The sequence below is a fragment of the Dermacentor andersoni genome, chromosome 9 (genome assembly GCF_023375885.2).
Source record: "Dermacentor andersoni chromosome 9, qqDerAnde1_hic_scaffold, whole genome shotgun sequence".
In the NCBI taxonomy this organism is placed as follows: Eukaryota; Metazoa; Arthropoda; class Arachnida; order Ixodida; family Ixodidae; genus Dermacentor; species Dermacentor andersoni.
The window spans coordinates 23992912-24012321 of record NC_092822.1 but is presented as its reverse complement, the minus strand read 5'-3'; the positions used below and the strand labels follow the sequence as shown (position 1 = coordinate 24012321).

Genomic DNA, 19410 nt, shown 5'->3' with positions numbered 1-19410 from the left:
GCCGCCGCTGCTGTCCTTCTCTGCCGCTGCAGCTTCTTCCACTTCTTCCGCTTGCGTCCTTTCCCTCCTCCTCCTCTCCGCCCTCACCCGCAGCTTCCTCCTCGCGCATAGCTTGCCCCGTTCACCACCTGCGGCCCGATCCGCTCGTCGCACCCGTGCATCACCCCCCCCCCCCCCCCCCCCCATCCCCACTACCCTCTCCTCGCTTGACACCCCGTGCTTCTTCTCACGTCACCTGTCTCTCTTCTTCCTTGATTTTCTTCTTGTGCTTGTTTGTTGTCGATGTTTTTGGTGGTGATGCTGCTGTCTTCTCCCTTTCCTTCCTTCTTTTTTCTTCCTCTACTAACTTCTTTCTACTTCTACTTTGTTCGTTTACTTCTTAGTTATATCTACTTCCTCTCCTTCTTCCTTTCTCGTTCTTTTTTTCTAAATTCTGCTGCGTTCTGACTGTTGCTCTTCTTTTTTACTTCTTCTTCGCTGTCCCATCGCCGGTAGCGATGATGGAGAGTGGGCAAACAATGCTTCCAACTAAAGTGCGCGCCAAGTCGGTTCCGCGAATCTCGATCTTGGCGCGAGAATTAAGCCGCGCGCGCGTTACACTGAAGGCGTGCGCGGGTTTATGGCGGGTAAGGGTTGCAACAGTGCGTGTGCCGTGGCGTTGTGCTATCCCCTCGCTCTAGACTGTTGCGATTGCCTTTTAATGGACGCTAATAAGGAACATGCCTAATAACGCTAGACTGGTTGATTATACTCCTTGAGAAATTGCTTCACGCATACCGTGGGAGAAGAGGTTGAGACATGTGGATGAACCGCGCAAATGAAAGGCCGAACTACGTTTTTAGATTTCAGTAAAGGGCCGGACCGCAGCGCCGGCAGCGTCAGTGTATATGAATCACGGATTTGGCATGCGTTTTCGGGAATACGACTCATTTTTCTTGCAGCAGAGAACCGCATAAATTTTACCAAGTGTAGCTCGTGTTCAACTGGCAATGCAATCTGTTTTCTTATTTAGGAGTAAGAGAAATTAATACCTCGGAAACCCGCACGGTATGTAGTATGTAGTAGTAAACCCGCACGGTATGTAGAGGAAGTTTTGTGAAAGTGAAGTATTGTCAATCTACTCACGACAGTAGCACGAAGCTACAAAGGAAACCGAATACGGCTTTCTCACAAAGGAAGCTGTGTAGTCGCAAAAGAAAAACAAAATCCAGGGTTCAGTTTCTTTACCAGGAGAAATTTTTCTTCGGCTGCTAAGCATCTTTCTGAAAAACCCGTGTCGTTCTTTCTTTATCCTTTCTTTTTTCTTCTGGGCTGCTCTTGGGTGCATTCACAATACTTGCCATTTTATTTAACAAGATCGCGCTAACTACCGTACAAGGCGTAATCGCAACCTGTGACGTCACGGTCTGTTAGTGCGGAAAATTAGTAAGGAGGCGCCACCAGTTTTCCACGTCGTCTCCTCGCGCAACGGTCCTTCGCTTTCCGCGGAAGTCACGTGTGTAGTGCTTTGTCCTCCCCCTCCTCTCCCTCCCCCCGCGTTCGCGAGCAGCCGTGACTCACTGGCTGTGGTCTCCACTCAGGAGGTTGCCGGTTCGATTCCCTGCCGCTGTCGCGGCGTATACACAGTGCGATGGAATGCAGAAAATGCTCGCTTATAAAAATATGCTATGTGACATCGGTGTGCGTTGAAAAGCACCAGGTGGTGGAAGTTATTCGCGAACGTTTCGCTATGTATACGATGTATCTGACATCTCGTTTGTTGTGACTTTATACCCAATCAATCAATCAGTCAATCAATCAATAAATAAATCAATCAATCAATGAACAAACGGACCTCGACTCAGAACCGTTCCTCTCTATATATATACACCAGCATGGGATGAGCGCAGGTTTTGGCGCTCATCGGCCCACTCCTTTTGCGCTTACGGGGAAACAAATAAAAAGAAAGTTACAGTTTCACTCCATAAACGTGGGTGACGCGCAAGCGTATGGGTTGCTATAGCGCACACGACGCTATCGGCCTTCGGTGCACCTTGATGCCCACACTGTCCGCATTGCATTCAAGGCAGTTCTCGCGCGGCAGCGCCGCCGGAGTAGAACGCCCCGTTGTAAACACTGACCGCGGACAGCCGCTGTCGAAACGCTGGCGTGAGGAATCGCGGCAGCTGCAGCGAGCGAAGTGACCTTCGTACTTCTCTCGCTTCAACGCAAATTCAGCGGTGAGAACACGGCGCACGCAAAGCTACGAGCTTCCAAGATAAAGCGCGCGCGGCCGCGCAATGCGCAGTTGCTGCCGAAGTACATACAACACCCCCCCCCCCTTCCCTCCTCCGGCGCCACGGTGCAATGCGCTCAACGGAACCCGGCGCGCTTCCTCCCCTTACGCATTCGAGATTGAGCCGCCGTCGTCGGCTCACCGTGTCCCGCTTTCACTCACCAGCAGGACGACGTTACCACGGGACAAACACACCGTGTATACATCGCCAAGAAAACCAGCAGCACCTGCCAGAGGAAGTTAACCCGGCGCGCATCCACCTGCCTTCCTCCTCCGCGACGCTTCGCCTCGTTTCTCCATCTCCACTTTGCTCAACGTTACCTACACATTCCTCTAGGTGGCGGTACTTTGCCTCGCGCCGAGCGCGCTCCTTCGTACTATCCCCGGCGCGCGATATTCTTCACCTCCGAACGCCTTCCTCCTTCGCTTGCTTGGCTGCCCCAGACAAACGCCGCGAACTTGGGGGCTGGCCAGTTTACGCTTGCGCGTAAAAATGAAGAAATAAAACGGTGGAACGAATACGGGAAACTCGAAGAAACGCAGTCGAAGAAACACACTGTTGTAGGCCGTGAAATTCGCACGTCGGCCTGGCTACGGGAATTCGTATGTGCGGGGGTCATTCCTCCAAACGCAAAGGCGTATAATGAACGCCTATTTGAAAAAAAGAAAAGATTCCCACCTCGGAAAGACGCGTTGAGTTGCTAAATTGCCACCAAGAGAAATGTAATACATCCTATTATTCCTTACCGTGAGAATGAACTGAGGTTGGATTGCTATAATTTTGTTTGGAGTGGCTGTCATTTCTGGCTTTTCCATTCGACGACACAAAAGAAACGTCTTAAAAAGTCAGCACCTCTTTGTGTACCTTCGGCAACACGTGGTGTTCACATCGCACCTCTCAACAAAGGCTCTCTAAGAGCAACGGGAGGTAATCTCGGAGGCCGTGATCTTGCGTACTAGAAACCCCGGAAGCGACGTCATGGGCGCTGTTGCGATGCCAGCGCATGACACCCAGAATGAAAAGAAAAGAAAGGAAGAAGCGACATTAAAGAGCGAAAATCACTGTTGATATCCGTGAGTCAGTAAGGGGAATAGAGAGGCTTGATTTTTTTAAAATTTAGATTAGGCTTTGTCTCTTGCACGTCCGTGACGTCACGGTGACGTTGGACTTCGCCTTTTCGGCGCGATATTCAAAACTGGGAATGACTCTGGCTTCATATATAGTATATACATTTTTTTTGTTTTGCGAAAGAGTCAAAATCACTGAACGCAGCGTCGTGACAGGACACTTCATGAATCTAGCGTTGCTCTTTATTGTCGCCTTACTAGGTATTTAGTTGCTCCTAATGCCCTCTGGCGAGCGCTAGCACCTGTCTAGGATAGTCGGGGCATCACCACAGAGTCCCCTCCCCTAGCGATTACGGTAAACGAACGGTTCCAGACGCTCCAGTTCGACAGTTGAGAGTGCGCCACATTATGACTTACTTCTGCAGTCTTTATTCGCCTGTTTTCGTGGTCGACGGTCGGTGGGTGGTCGGAGTTGCGATAAGGCGCCGGTAGAAAGGTCACGTGTTTTTGTATAACCGAGTTTCGTGGGGTGCGTTCCTCACAGAACGGCAACTCTGTATAGATCTTCGATATGCATGTACAATTTCGCGTCAGCTTTCATGTGTCCGAAGGTTTAGATGTAACAGTGGAAGGCTCGGCAAGGAAAACGTTCGTTCGTTCGTTCGTTCGTTCCGTTTGTTCGTTCCGTTTGTTCGTTCGTTTGTTCGTTCGTTTGTTTGTTCGTTCGTTCGTTCGTTCGTTTGTTCGTTCGTTCGTTTGTTTGTTCGTTTGTTCGTTCGTTCGTTCGCTTGTTTGTTTGTTCGTTAGTTTGTTCGTTCGTTTGTTCGTTCGTTCGTGCTGTTCACTTGCAATGACCATTTTCTTTCTTTCTTTTCTCATTCTTTATACAAATATCTCTTCACACAAATATCTTAGTGTCCACATAACCAGTAACTTCTCATGGAACTTGCAGATTGACTTCGTCACCGCCAACGCAAATCGTGCTCTCGGGTACTTGCGTCGAAACTTCACTCAAGCCCCTTTGCATCTAAAACTGTTGTTATTTACCAAACTCTTAAACTTGAATACGCGTCGACAATATGGGATCCAGCTCAACACACCTTAAATGACCTCATCGAATCAGTGCAAAACCGTTCCGCTCGTTTCATTACCTCCGACTATCATCGCAGAGCTAGCGTTGCCTTAATGAAAGCGAATCTTATTCAGCCAGATCTACTTCTCCGGCGAAAAATTTCTTGCCTGGCCTTGTTCCATAATTTTTTTTTTCTTTTTTTTGCCCATCGCTAAAAAGCGATGGACCCCTGGCAGCCTAGCCCCGGGCACCAACATCAATAACCGTTGGACAAATAGTTTATTCCTATCCTATCCTATCCTATCCTATCCTATCCTATCGCTAAAAAGCGAACTTCTTTTCCAGCCTTCCTACGTATCATCTCGCACTGACCACCAGTTTAAGGTCGCCATTCCCTATTGTCGCACTAATGTTTTCTTTGACTCATTTCTGCCAAAAACTTAGAGCGACCGAGTGAAACCGCCTTCCCCCTTCCATTGTCTCAGCTTTGGACGTGTCATTTTCAAATCGGCACTTATTGACTACCTGACGTAACAGCACCAATATATTGTTTAAAAACTTCCACTCTGTACTTTTGTATTTGGTTTTATATTTTGTTATAGCACGAATATATTTGTGTATAAATCTGCACTCTGTATTTCTGTATCTGTTTCTATTTTTGCATTGTACCCACCCCCTCTCTAACGCCTTTCCGGCCCTTGAGGGTACTGTAACAAATAAATAAATAAATAAATAAATAAATAAATAAATAAAGGAGGCTGTACTCTTGGCTTAGACCTCTGCCCAGAATAACCCCTTCAGGTAGGCCAGTCAAGTCTGCCCGCTGAAAATTTAGTTTCACCGCATTTCTTGCGCCGTCAGAATCGCGAAAAAGCGTATATGCAGCTTCAGAACGAATTGACAATTACCATTTGTTCAGTGAGTTTTGTCAAACCTGCAGAATGCGGACTCCACGCAAGAACTCTCTGCAGGAATACCAGTTATAAGAGACTAAGCAATGCTTATAAAGCACTTAGAAAGCAGCTATGCAGCCACTGGGAAGAAAAGAGAAAAACAAAAACAAAACATGTATGGTGCAAAAACATGCGAAGAAACAATGAAAGACGTGAAGCTACTATACGACGACGTACTCTCAAGGGGAGCAAGCGCCTAGGCATCTACTTTCCAACTCGTTTTGCTGAAACGCTTTGCATATATATCTGTATTCAAACTCGCAGCGACGGTCTAATCAGAAGTGTTTCAATGTGTAAGCGGCACGATTTAAATATCGTTATCCTCATTAGCGCTGTTGCTTTTGACGCACTTATCTTAGCAAGCCACCATTGGGCGCGCAGCCTCTGAAGGTGATAAATGGGCGCTGCTCTCTGATGAAGAACGAGGAACGCGGATATCCCGAGACGCGCTCCACATATACGCGTCACAAGTTCGCCCGTTCTTCCTCGGCTTATCTCCTCGCTCCTTCATCAATTCGTCACGCAGGCCTGATCTCTCTCTCATCCGAGGCCGCCGCTAGTGAGGTAGGTCTACGTGCCCGCTCGTTCGCCTAATCTGCTTTTTCCTAACAGTTCGTCGATCATCTCGCACACGCATGTATATACACACAGTGTTATGGGAGTTTCGTGTCGACCGCGTGTCCCTTTCAATCACAGTCGCCGCCGTGAACGGAGGAGCCTGTCAGGCACGGCCTCGTCCTCGGGTACGCGTCTTACGAGCAGCCTTTCGTCGCCTAATTAACGCCTATAGCTTCTCTCATTGATGGCTCGATCCATCATCTCAAACACTCCGATCGTTGTACACTTTGCAAGCTTAAACTCTGGCCTTGTTTCTTCTCTGTCTCTCTCTCTCTCTGTTGTATCTCTTTCTGTAACGCAATATTGATAGGTATACGAAGCAGTCGTGAGGGGGGAAGGCGAAGCTCAGAATTTACTTAGCGAAGGGCTTTGTTCTAGGCCGATGAGGTGGCGCCCATGTAGGCAGCTATGAAGATTTATTGGCTCGAGTGTAGAACGATTCTGCGCAAGATCACGATTGGCGTGCGTGCTCGCAGGATACAAGTCTGGTGGTTATACGCAGCCACGGCGGCGCAGTGGCTGTGGCAATCCGTTGTTAGGTGCACGAGGTCTCGGGTTCGATTCGTGGCCTCGCGGCGGACGCGTTTCGATGGAGGCAAAATGAAAAAAAAAGAAAGAACCCGCTCGTGTACTTACATTTAGGTGGACGTTAAAGAACTCCAAGAGGCCAAACTTAATTCGAGGCCTGCCACTTCGACGTCTCTCGTAGCGCCAGTGTTGCTTTCGGGACTTGAACACCTTGAACGAACCAGTCCGGAAATAGACACCATTGCCACCACACGGCAAAAGGGGTGGCTGTTTGCGCTGGTCGGTGAAACATTGTTTAAACAAGGGGTGCAACAAAACTTTTTTATGTGTGCACAATTCTTACGAAGAAAAGAAGGAAGGAAAAAGGTGACAGGACAGAGGGTGCACACTAACAAAGAAGTTTATTGCTCAGATGGCGGTAAAACAAGTGTAATCGGAGTGGGGTTGGGGGAAGCAGGGAAAGTAGGTGAAATAACCGCGTAGGCACATGTGAAAGAACAGGCATCTCAAGAGATACTGATACTCGTTATTTATTTATTTATTTATTTACCCTAAAAGCACATTCGGTCATTACCTGATAATAGAAGGCGCACTCATACATTTATTTGCATCTGTACATCGGGAATAAGAAAGGCCTCATGAATGTCACGTGCTCTTCTGTCACTGTATTTGGCCACAACTTGGCAATCATCAAAACTATAGGTGGGTGTACTTGCACTTGGAAACAGTGACTTGTCAGGTGGCTGACACACCTGCACATCAAATTGGCGTGCTCTCTTATAAGCGCATCGTCCTGTCGCCCCCTTCCTTCCTTCCTTCTAGTTTTGCACTAAAAAAAAGAAAAAAAAAAGAACCTGCTCAGATACATAACACCTGTACATTACAGCATGCGAGTTCTGTCTACTTCCGCATGTCTGCCACGTGCCAGCTGGAGATGATAGCGAGGGGCTCCAATGCTAGTGTATCCACCTCGCTATGCTGTAGGCGACGCTACGATTCTTTCTTCTTTCTTTTTAAATTTTTTTTGTCAGTACTGCCTATCGTTATAGCCTTCCTTTCATGTTCTTTTTTTGAAGAGAATGCGAGACTCCCTTTTGAACGTAATATGGCAGTAAAGTCTGTCAGCAGGCACCACACATTGGACGTTATTTTACTGTGACCGAATGAATGAATGAATTAATGAAAACGTTGTTGCTTCTAAATGGCTGCCACCATGTTAAGATCATGCCATAGATAGTCCGGGGCTCCACCAGTGAACGTTTCTCGACACTTCCGGTTGCAGTCCACCACGCAGGGTATATATAGGTCGTACGTGGTCTTGGCGAAATCGAGTCGAGAGGATGACAAGGGTTGCAGTGCGGGCTTGTTGGTAACGCATCTCCAAGGGGCGTACGGTAGCGCGATTAAAAGACGGGACAAAAGAAGACACACAGTGTGCGTCCCGGTGTGTCCTCTTTTGTCCCGTCTTTTAATCGCGCTACCGTACACCCCTTGGAGAGAATGACAGAGAAATTCACGGCTAATAGTAACAGCGCACTGAAAACAAAAACGAAGGCGCATAGACACAATGGTGCGTTGCTACTATTAACCGTGACGAGCCAATGCCAACATGTCCAGTTTTCCATACCCTTCAGAGAGACGCGTCTCTGGACTGACCGCAGACCAGAAGCGACACGCGAGGGTTCCTCGTCATCGGTTGTGGTCCATCAAAAAGCGTGTCAGGCTGGGGCCAACGTGGATGGAGTACCAAATCTCCTTTTTTTTCCTGTGGTTCTTTGTCTTGTTTGGATTACGAACGCTCCAATCGAAAAATTTTAAAAAGTTAAAATGTAAACCGATATCCAATGATCCCATATGGACATATGGGGCTCCCATATAAGAAACCACTTTGTTCCCATGTATCAAATGGGGCAAGTCCCACATGATTACGTGGACGTGTGGCGATCCCATATAGAAACGCGTGTGTATCCCATATATCGTATGGGGGTATGGGATGGTGTTGGTTTTTACATGGGGCCCCATATGTTCATATGTGATTATGGGCCTATGGGGCTTATGCCTTTTTCTTTTCGGTAGCGGCTCCTTGTCCTTCCTGGAAGGCGACAGTTCTCTTTTCGGCCAGCATAGTGCGTAACTCTCGAAGTTCCACGGTGCGACGCAGATGGCGTGGCAGTCGCGATCTTAATAAAGCCCCTCAATCTTTCAAAAGTAGCGCCATTCTTAGATCTTTCCGCCACCCCGCTCACCCTGGCGCGTCCTCCTCCACGCTTCCTGTCGCCCCAGCCTCCTCCGTTCCCCCATTGGCCAATCTGTGTCACGTGGAAGCGGGCGCCGCGCTTTTGTATATTTTTTTCTTTCCAGCGTGGAGCAGGCGCCGCGCTTTTGTATATTTTTTCTTTCCAGCGCGCGCCGACCTCCATTGTTGGGCCTGCGCGACGAAAGTACGGCAGGCGGACTGACGGAGTGCGTTAGCGTAATAGAATGTGCAGGGCCGAGAACTTAATTGCGATGCCATGCTGCTGCACCTTCGGTTGCCACAACAGACACAGCGAGGGCAAAAAGCTTTTTGCTTTGCCGTCCGGCGGGCGCAACGCAAAAAGAAGTGTGGATTCGCAGGATCGGGCGGGCTGACTTCGAGGAAGTGGCAAAGAGCGCACGGCTTAGTGAAGTAAGGGCCACGGCTACTCACAACCTCTTATTTTGAGCCTAGTTCACGCCTTCCGCTTCGAAAAAGTGGGTGTTCATGCTCTGCGTGGTTTTTAGCGCGTTGTTTGACTTTCTTTTTTCGAATGTGCTCTCTTTGTTTCATGTAGTATCGTCTTGCGGTGAAATCCACGCATCTGCAGCTGGCCTGTGACATAAAAGCGACTTTATTCAGGGTGTGTTTTGAGCTCCACCAAAAGTTAGCACATTCTCAACGCTATTGCAAGGCTCACTATTACTTACGATGCAGTCTTTTAGCTTCGAATGTACGCCCGCATGTATTGATTTGGTTTGTGGTGATTAATGTTTTTAACGTTCCGAAGCGACTAAAGCTAGGATGGAGGTCGTAGTGGATGGCTCCGGATAACTATCTAGCTCGCCTGGGGATGTTTAACGTGCACTTTGATCGTAGAGTCGTACGTGGGCCGGTAAATTCCTCGTTGGCGTTTCATAATACTCGTGCGCTAGTGCTGCTTTAGAAGTTGGCGCCTCGGCGCGATTGTATTTCTTCAATAAATTTTATTTACTAGTGTAACAACTTGTCATTATTTCGTGTTATTGACGGCGCCGTCAGGGCACCAAAGCGGCAACGGCAACACCAAAGCTAGAACCAGCGCTAGATGGGGCTCGCCGAAGCCTGTGCATGCCACGGGGGTATGAGATCGCGGACAGCCAATTTTGTATGCGAACACTCCCTGCGACGTCTGCATTAGTGTAATGTTACGTGCTCTTCAGAGGCTTCCGTTAGCCATTACATGTGCCCTCCTGGAGCAGTACTGGTAAAAAAAAAAACAAGATATCGTCACGATTACCAAAGCACCCCGCAATGAAAAAACGGCCCTGTTGCCAGGCATTGCTGACCGCACACAGCCGGAATCTCTCACGCGCCGACCGAACAAAAGTGTCCTGCAGGTACGTGAATGAACCTACGAAACCACGTACGCATACTTTCACGCTGTCAACACCTGAAACATCGGTAATTACGCGCGTGTTTGAGTACACCGCGTGCTTGCGTCGTGTTTCAGCAACACGAACTCTCAACGTCGCGCGCTTTACGCCTTAAATACGCCTTGAATAATGGTCATTTTCTCTATTTCCTCCGCAATTCTAACACGAAATTCTAAAGGCCAGTTACCGACTGACGAAGAAAGATCTCGATTGAAAAAACTGCTCCGCAGGGCTCGAACGAACTTTTCTGCGGATTTCCTCCCGTAGCGTGTTAGCCGTCGTCTGCTACGGCAGGCCCACCACAGGCGGCGCCACCGTCGAGGCCGCGCCGAGCGGAGGAGGAGGGAAGCGAATGGCGCTACTTTGGGAGATTGAGGGGCTTTAGATCTTAAAACTCTGCACGGCGTTGAAGAAGCCTCGCCGAAGACTTAGCGCCACCGCCAACGGGCCTCCACGTCAGCGTTCGTCCCGAGTCGCCCGCCGAGCTCTGAAGACACGGTATTACGTGGACGTTCTCTACGAGACTTCGCGCGGCCCTTTCAAGGCGACGGGGATCATTTGGCAGTCCTCACGCTCGACCACGCTCCCTCGCCCTCTCTTAGCGTGCGGCCGTCTTCCTCGTGCTGGCGTTCCCCGATGTCCAACAATGGAAACGGAAAAGATGAACGCATATAAACAAGGACCTCGAGGGAGAGAGAGACATAGAGATAGCCCCTTCGCTCTCTTCTTTCCGCCCTCCTTTAGCAGCGAGGAGAGGGTACGAAACAACGAAAAAGAGCGGGTGGACCATTCTTTAATACCCCTCCCGGAGGAAGAGAGGGTTGCCAGATCTCGCGGCGGAGGAAAATAAGAGAGAGGCCCAAAGCGAGGTGCGTATGCACCAAGCGCGTACGAGTAGTTCGGGCGAGGGCCGGAAGATGCTCTATGCTCGCCAACGGAGACGACGGACGATGTCGTCGTTCGTCCATTGCGGCGTCGGGTCCCCCTCCCCCCTTTTGCGCCGGACACAACAGTCGCAGACAACAGCCGTCCACTACGTATCCCCGCCACCATGCACCGGCCGTTCCCTCCTCCCTTTTTATACCGCTGGCGACGTCCTGCCTGTTTTCCTTTTTCACTCCTTTGTTTCTCTCGTAGCAACTCTTCTTTTTTTTTTAATTCTCTTACTCTAGCCGCTCTCTCTCCCCCTCCCTCCGTCAAATTTCGCCCGTGTCCGTTCCGTTCGTGCGACGTCGTGCTGACGGTGAGAAAGGGGGGAGGGGAGGGTTGGAAACTGCCCTAGCCCCCCCTAATGGTTGTCCCGTACCTCTCTCTTTCTCTCTCTCTCGCTACGCCAGAGCGAGTGCAGCAGCCCGGTGCCCGGTCGGGCCGACTCTCCTTCGCCCTCGAAATGCGCGTCCCCCTTTCACGTAATGTTACGTTGGCCCGCTCGCGCTCTCCGCGGCCGTTCCGTCCGAGTGAGCCACGGCGGTAGAACGAACGCGGGCGCTCGCTGCGCCTAGACCTTGACGAGTCGCGCACGCACGCACAGCCTCCGCGTTCTCTTCGTCGCCTCTCTTTATTGCCTGTACGTATTTTCTTTTTTCGGGGGTTCTCTCTCCGTGCACACAGGACGGACGCCCGCCCGCTGGACACACCGCGCGCGCGCGTGTGTGCCCGTTCTGTGGCGCCGTGTGGCCCGGGGCGGCTGGCCGGTTGTGCGTTGCCACCGTAGGTTTCTCTTTTTTTTTTTTCTTTTTGCGTCGCTTTCTGTTCCACCACCGCTGTTTGTTGCGAGCGCGCGTACGTCCAGATCGGCCTCCGTGATAGTGCGCGACGACGCGCGGCCCGAGTTCTGACGGGCGTCGACGGTGATCCGGCGACCACGACGAAGACAGCGACGACGTCGACGGTGCGAAGGTAGTTGCGACCGCTTCCCTTTCCACCTGAGCCTTCCAGCTCTCTCTCTATCTTTCTTTTCTTTCTCTTTGTTCTGTTTTGACTGATCGTTCTTGCGATCGCCACCGATCCGTCCGTCCGTCAGGTCTACCGGTCTCGTCTGTCCCACTTTGGGCCGCGTGGCTTCGACCTGGAACGGTCCCGCCGGATTAGAGTCGCAGGCGTTGACGAGTCTTACGATCCTTGGCGCGGATTATCGTACGGCGTGCACGTATCGCACGAACGTTGCGGGTTTGCCACTTCCGCCGAAGCGTATGCAAGACGTGCCCGGTGTTTGTTTCCGTGCTGGTGTGTGTTTGTGTGTCTCTGCGAGATGTGCAGTGACTTGTCTGTCCGTTCGACGTGCCGTCTGCTTCAGCGGGACCTGACCTTATCTCATTCGCCTTCTGTCTGTCGTTGCAGAAGATCACACCTCACCGCGTCGTCTGGCGCAAGCTGGGTGCGCGTCGTCTGCTTGTGGTGACCTTCTGGAGATGTACGTGACCCGATGCTCTGAGCTGGCCGTGGTGTTCCCACCTCTGCTCGACAGCCGACGTGTCTGCGCTAGCGACGACAATGCCGTCAAGGACGCACTTGGAAGGTGAGCCCACACGCCTTCTGTCTGCTTACCTACAAACACGTGACTAAAATCGAGAGCCCGATAGAATCCTGTCGGGTCAGGATACAACATGATGAACGAAGAAGACAACACCGACCACAAAAATGTGCATGACGTATAGTTCGAGCCGTGGTTGTGCTGTTAATTCGCTCTATGCGTTGCTGATAGCCAACAACGTTCTTCGCAACTGTTAGAGCAACACACAACCATCAAGTATCAACTCTACTTCGGGGAATCTCACTGTGGACCTCTGCTACGTGCTGCGATGTAATGCACTGTACCGTGCAATACAGACATATGGGATACTAACATTCACACTATAACGATGCACTTCGATGACTCAGTCTTCTGTTATGCGAACGAGATTGGACCAAATCTTTGTCAGCGTAAAGCGGCAGGGGCTTCTTTTGTCTGTACACTGAGGAACTGCACGTGTGCATTTTGAAATGAACTGCGTCATCAACGCGCGCATGTGTAATGTGTCCAACAGAACACGCGTTACTTTTCATTCATTGCCCGATGTCCGGACGGAAGGACACACTGATCACCAAGCCTGTAGTGCCCAGCCTAAGCCCAGTGTGCGGATGCAATGTGGGTGTGAGCCACTTGCAGCGCTGGGCCGAACTGCGAATGTAAGAGCGATCAAGCACTTGAAATGAATGCCGTGTGAATAATAGACGTGGTGGCCCATGTTGGGATGACTGAAACTGCGCGATACATGCGGTTGGACCGCGCGCTACATGGTGGATGTCCTTGAAGAAGCTCCACGTGGCACGGCTCCAGAGTGCAGTGCTGGCTTTTGTGAACAATGGGAAATCTGTTATGCAAAACACACAGGGCGTGGAAGTGCAGTTCGTGTCGACGTATATGCAAGAAAAAAAGAAAGTGGGGTAAAAAAATTAAAGAAACACGAACGAAAAATCGGCAGAACGAGCGAATGAAAGCTATGGGGTGTAGTCCATTAATGCATGTATACAGACGACACCAAGAGGTACTTTGAACGTGACAGGTCCACTCCGTAAAGCACAACAAATGATTACGACCGCGCGCTTATGGTTCTAAGCTGGGCTATTCGGCTACATGGACAAACACTTCGAAGTGTTGAGAAAATATCGCTCGCCGACCCGAAATTTCGTGTCCTTTCTCTTCTTTGCACGTTAAAGAGCTCTAGGTATACGTGGCCAAATAGAATCGGGAGCCGCCTCATAATCAGATCGCTGCTTTGGCAAGTAAAAGCCCACAATTTCATTAATCTTGTGTCTTATTGATTTCGTCCACGTGACCATCCGTGATTCACTGATGGTACGAACGTAATTTTTGTACATGCCTCTTTAGGTTTTCAGTGTCTGGCCACGTAAGCTTCAGCGATTCCTTGGGTTACAATATGTTTGTACGTCGTCTGCTGGCAGAGTATGCGTAGCTACATCCCTAGATCCACTCGCACGCCACCTTGTAATTTTGCGCGCACCTTGTTATAACACTTTTTGTCTCCTGGTTTAAATTTGGTACACTGAGTAATCGCAAACGAAAGGTGAGCCTTTGCACACTCTGTATTAGGGGTAGTAGAGTGAGAGAGAACAATATACTCAAATTGAAAGCTCGAGACTTTATTATTATTTTTTGTGGAGTTGTCTGCGTACACTCAATAGATACTCTGTCGTACATTCTAGCACATTGTACATTTGAAGCTTGAAAGAAAGCTAAGACCTTCCAACGAGCTTAAAGCCCGCGCAGACTGTGCTATAGAGTGTAGTACACTCTAAATTTGAAACTTGAATGAACGTGCAATGATACTTATGCAGCGCGAGCGATTGAACAGAAAGAAAAAAGAAAGAAAGAAATATTTATCGCATCTTCAAGAGATTAGAAAACGGTAGCGTGATTTGGAACGGCAGAAGGAAGTAGCCGCTATTCCGTGTAGTTCAGATAAAAGGATGTAATTGTAAGTGATTTAATTGTTCAGAATAACCAATCGTGCGTGCCAAATGGAAGGGAACCGCAGTACTATTAGAGGGGCATACGGTGCAGACGATTGATTAGATGGAGCGATAAGATTAGATTTGCAGGGGGCCACAGCGGGGAGTCGGTCGGCTTACTCGGGACGGGGCTAACCACGCGAGAGATCGCCGTGGAAATAGGCTGTTATTGATGATGACGATGACGATTTGCTCCCATTGGCGTACGGACATGTTCTTGCTGCGCGCTATGCAGGCATACAAGCGCGTGGGTTCCCACTCTGCTCGTGTGTGTGGTACTGTATACGAGCGTGTTACTGTTACGGCAGGCAACGCACAACCGACGCATACCCATTTCGTGACCGATTAAGCGGCGCCAAGACGGAAGGAACTGGTTCTCGAGAAATTTCTCCCCGGCTGCGGCCACCAGGAAACCCGAGGCACGCTTAGACGCAAGAGGGGCTCCCGTGATTCGCGTGCTCGGTGAAGGCAGCGGCAGCAGCAGCCCTACTTTGTATTCTTTTCTGTAGCTCGGACTGCAAGGCTAGCGTGAGGAGGAGGGAAGGGACAATGCAGGAAACGCCGCCGCCGCAGCCTCGGGCAACCATTGTCTCCTCCCGGCTTCTCGCTCCTGTCCCCAGCCTCTGCCCTCTCCCTCCCTCCCTCCCTCCCTCCCTCCCTCCCCCTCTCTTTCTCCCCTCTCTCTATCTCCCAACTTTCCTTCTGTTTCCTAGATTATACCGTCAGCCAACTGCCTCCGGATTTGCTGGTGCGGATAACTACCTCGGGCTGCCTCTTTCCCTCCCTTGTTAGCCCTTCAAGGGAGCTTTACGTCTCGGCCGAGTTGGTATGTTCGTCGAAAGACACGCATGTGCCGCAAAGTAGAATCACGTGAGAAAGGAACAAGACACGTTGACGACGACGCGTGGGTGGCACTTCGGATTGATGTATTCTGGGTGTGCAGACACCGCCAACGAATAGCGGAATAAGCTCGTGCGCAGGTTTAATCGCAATACTGGAGATAACCTGCAGTGGTAGAACTATGCACATATATCTCGTATCCGACTGATATTACAGAAACGATGTGTCACTTGTGAAGCTGGAGTTTCTTTTTTTTTTTTTCGTCATTCCTTATGTAGAAAGCGTCCATTAACTCGCTGTCCGATTCTTGCTTCTGCCGAGAATTCTGATCTCACCGATACACGATTCGTGCATGCGGGCCTCGATCTGCAGTGTGCGTGCAAAATATGCCACGCCGTTTCCTCTTATAAGATTTGGGTCGTGTTTTGTCTGTGTCCTCTTCGGGTCAAATACGTATTTCCTTAGCCTTTGGCGAGGATCTGTCTGAGCACTGTTTAAGTTTTATTATACGCAGTAACCTTTCTTTTTCTTTTCTTGGTCGGATGGCGTGCTGCAACTACAGCTGCAATGAGAAAAGCCGCGGTTGAAAACAGTGGTCTATAGCTCTAACCACCTGGTGAGCATCGAAATATCTGCCAGGAGAGTTTGCCAAAGATTATTTCACGCAGTTATTGTGTCCTCTGTCACAGACATCGTCGTGTTTATTTGCCACAAGATAGTCGCCAGAAAGAGAGAAATCCATTTGCCTCTATCAGCGATTTCATCTTACTCCTTAAGGGTGTCTCAGCCATGCGACAAACCCAAGCACGCTTTGTACACCCACAAGGACGTTAAAATGTTGAAGAGAGCAAGCACTCGATTTGAGTCGACTTGAAACCTCGTTATAACGAAACCGGATATAACGAAGTGATCGACATTTCTCCAATGAAATCCCCGCGGAGATTCGCAGTGCAGTGCATGCAATAATGTATACAACTAAGTAATTCTGGCTCCCGCTTCAACTTTGTTTCACCGAGGTCTTGCTGCAGTTGAGAGGCGTTGCGTACTACCCTAGCGTGGTGTTCGCTCCGGTTAGGGTCACTGTAATGCTTCTGCGACTAATTGTCCCGCCACAGGCGTATAGCATGGTAGTCGGGGTGCATGGCCTGCAGTGCATAACGTCGTCCCCTTCCTTAAAACTCGCTCCCCTCATAAGCTCCCTCCCCTGCCGGGGGTGGGGTGGGGGGTGGAGCGTACACAACGCTGCACCCTGCAGCGTACACAACGGACACGCCACTCTGCATGCTCTTGGGAAACTGGTCCGTTTCCTGTTCGAGTCCCGGGCGCGTTTGTTTTCTCTCACACTGGTCCGCGCACTGCTGCACACGCGCGTTCTCTCGCTGTGCTCCAGTGCTGCACTGTCGTGCACCGGTGCACGCGAATTGCTTCGGAAACGGCATTCCCTGCAGATTACGAGCTGGGGCGGTTGGGGGGGGGGGGGGGGAATGAAGGGTAAGAGAAAGTGTGTGTGTCGGGGTAGTGGGGGGGCACGGTTCGTGGCAGTCCGTCGCGCTGGCTCTGTGCCTTGTATGGAGCTCATTTGCTGAGCAGCACGAGGTCGGAAGGTTCGATTCCCCGGCATCGGCACCCGCATTCCGATGGGGACGGAATTGGCAAAATATGCCTGCGTAAATAGAAGGCGCCTACACGCTCTGACCCCCTGAAGTGACCAGGGATAATGCGTCTTCGATGTGTTCGGTACTCTGTAATAACAAAGTACAAAACACCTACGTTTCAAGCCTTGCGCGCGGCTTGCGAGAACAAGTATATATGCCGCAACAGTGGGCCAATCCGTGCGGCCATTAGGCAGAAAATTAAGACGTGTGCATACCTTCATATATGTTCAACGACTGAATATCCGAGAGGCTAGACGCACTCATGGTGATGCACTAAAACCGATAATTACTAAAGCTAATGCATTTAAACATAGCTTTGTTTTTTTTTTTTTCCACACACAATTTCCGACTGGAACGCTCTTCCTAAATTCATTTTTGAAGCGACTCAAAAAAAGAAACGAGAACAATAATAACAACGTCACTTCTTTTGGTATCCTCAAGGATGAACATTCTGAGTCCGACTTGTCATCTTGATTCCACTGCTAGCTTTCTATATGATGTAGTACCATCTGGTTCAAGGTAATCGAACAGAAAATCTAGTGCTTGACGTTACATTGACGGAGAGGACCAGAGACCTAATATAATATATAATATAAGTGTCAAAGGGCCTTGACAGAGTACGTGTGGCCATATTCGTCTTGCATTTGTACAGTCGAGAAAGGGCTCAGTCAGGGCAATACCACCTAGAGGGGCCGTAAAGGCGATGATCAATGATCATGGCTGGCGCAGGGGAGACAAATGTGACTGTGCGGATTTAAACATTCTAGAACTAGCCGTTGCCCCGAATGAATGAGAAAAGGAAATGTAAAGCTTCCAACGAGAAGGAATGGGACCTAACATGCAACCGTTACTCTGTATGAGGTTCTCGGGAAGCTATGCGTGGTTTTCGGTGCCGTCTTCAGGAACTGAAACATATGACGTGGATATGGCGCGTTTCTGTCGTTATGGTCGTAAGTTGACCGTGGTTTCTTTCTGTACGTGTTTGAGACGTGGTCAACGATGTTCTCCAACCCACTTGGCGCACAATTCGACCTTTCCACCCGAGTATATCTGCACCGAAATCGCCGTTCCGATTATTTTTTCTGGTGCTTCGCCACTATGCACAAATAAGACTTTGCGGTGAAGCAGGCTAACGAGGGCAATGTTGTAGGACGGCGGTTACACAGAGGAACAGGCCAGAACAGGGGCGGTGGCAAACCGTATTCAGCCTGCTTACCGTTCGTGCAGCCATGCATATTTGATGACTTCACTACACCACATCTTTCGCTTTCTGATCTTGCGGTATGGCGGAGGTGATCCGCTGAATCAAAACGAGGAAACTGAGCTGCATTCAAACAAAGAGACAAAAGTAAAACAACAACAACAACAACAACAACAAAAAATGCAATGACTTTCAGAAGTTCGAGCGGTGCTTTCGTCCTTATGAATCTTACAAAAAACGTTCGCCGGTTATATTGACATTTGTAGTCTTCATCAGATCTCTGGTAAAGCTTTACGTTTGTTGTATTCTTTGCGGCGTAATTTCGTCTTAATTCCATTTTGCTCGCTATGCCGTTTAATAGCGGGATATAGCCGTTTAGTAGAAAGTGTATATAGCCTTTTAACAGGCATTTCATTCTGCAAATATTTTTAGACTTTTTTAATTGCACTTGCTGGTAAGAGTACCTTTGCAACGTCCAATTTCGTTACCGTCTTTTGTATAGCTTTCTTTACGCTTAACTTGTACGATGACGCAGCAAATTATCCGTTTGATTTCATTCCTGGATTTCACACTTCCCCTGCATTCTCGGTTTCGTGTTCGTATCGATTTGCCCTCGACACTTCATACCTCGATTAGGTGCCGACTTTCCCAAACAGCCTAATAAGCTGGTACGAGCGCGGGACGAGATTGCAGGAATGCGAAGTACAGCGGTGACGCAATTTAGAGACGTCGCGCGCGCACAATAGGAAAATCGAGAGAGAGGAGACACGAGCTACAAACATTACACATGCAATTCACGCACGTGTAGTCCCCGGCGCCACATGTCTCTCTCTCTCTCTCTCACATACACACCCACACTCTCACTCACTCACTCTCTCGTTTCTCCCATCTCTCTCACTCTCTCATATTCCCTTTCTCTCTTTTTCTTCTCTTTCACTGTCTCTCTCTCACACACACGCTCTCTCTCTCGTTCCTCCCTTCTCTCCTTCATCTCTCTCTCTCTCTCTCTCTCTCTCTCTCAAATTTCGGTCGTGCCA

General features: G+C 49.6%; 1 long non-coding RNA gene across 2 annotated transcripts in view; it reads left to right on the top strand.

Moving 5' to 3' along the window:
- The window catches only part of LOC126527300 (uncharacterized), a 94487-nt gene that overhangs the window by 46074 nt on the left and 29003 nt on the right, over positions 1 to 19410 (top strand). For both annotated transcript variants that reach the window (XR_007598759.3, XR_011890126.1), the window contains exon 2: positions 12506 to 12683. This is a non-coding gene — a long non-coding RNA (uncharacterized lncRNA). The remainder of the gene's footprint in view (positions 1 to 12505; positions 12684 to 19410) is intronic.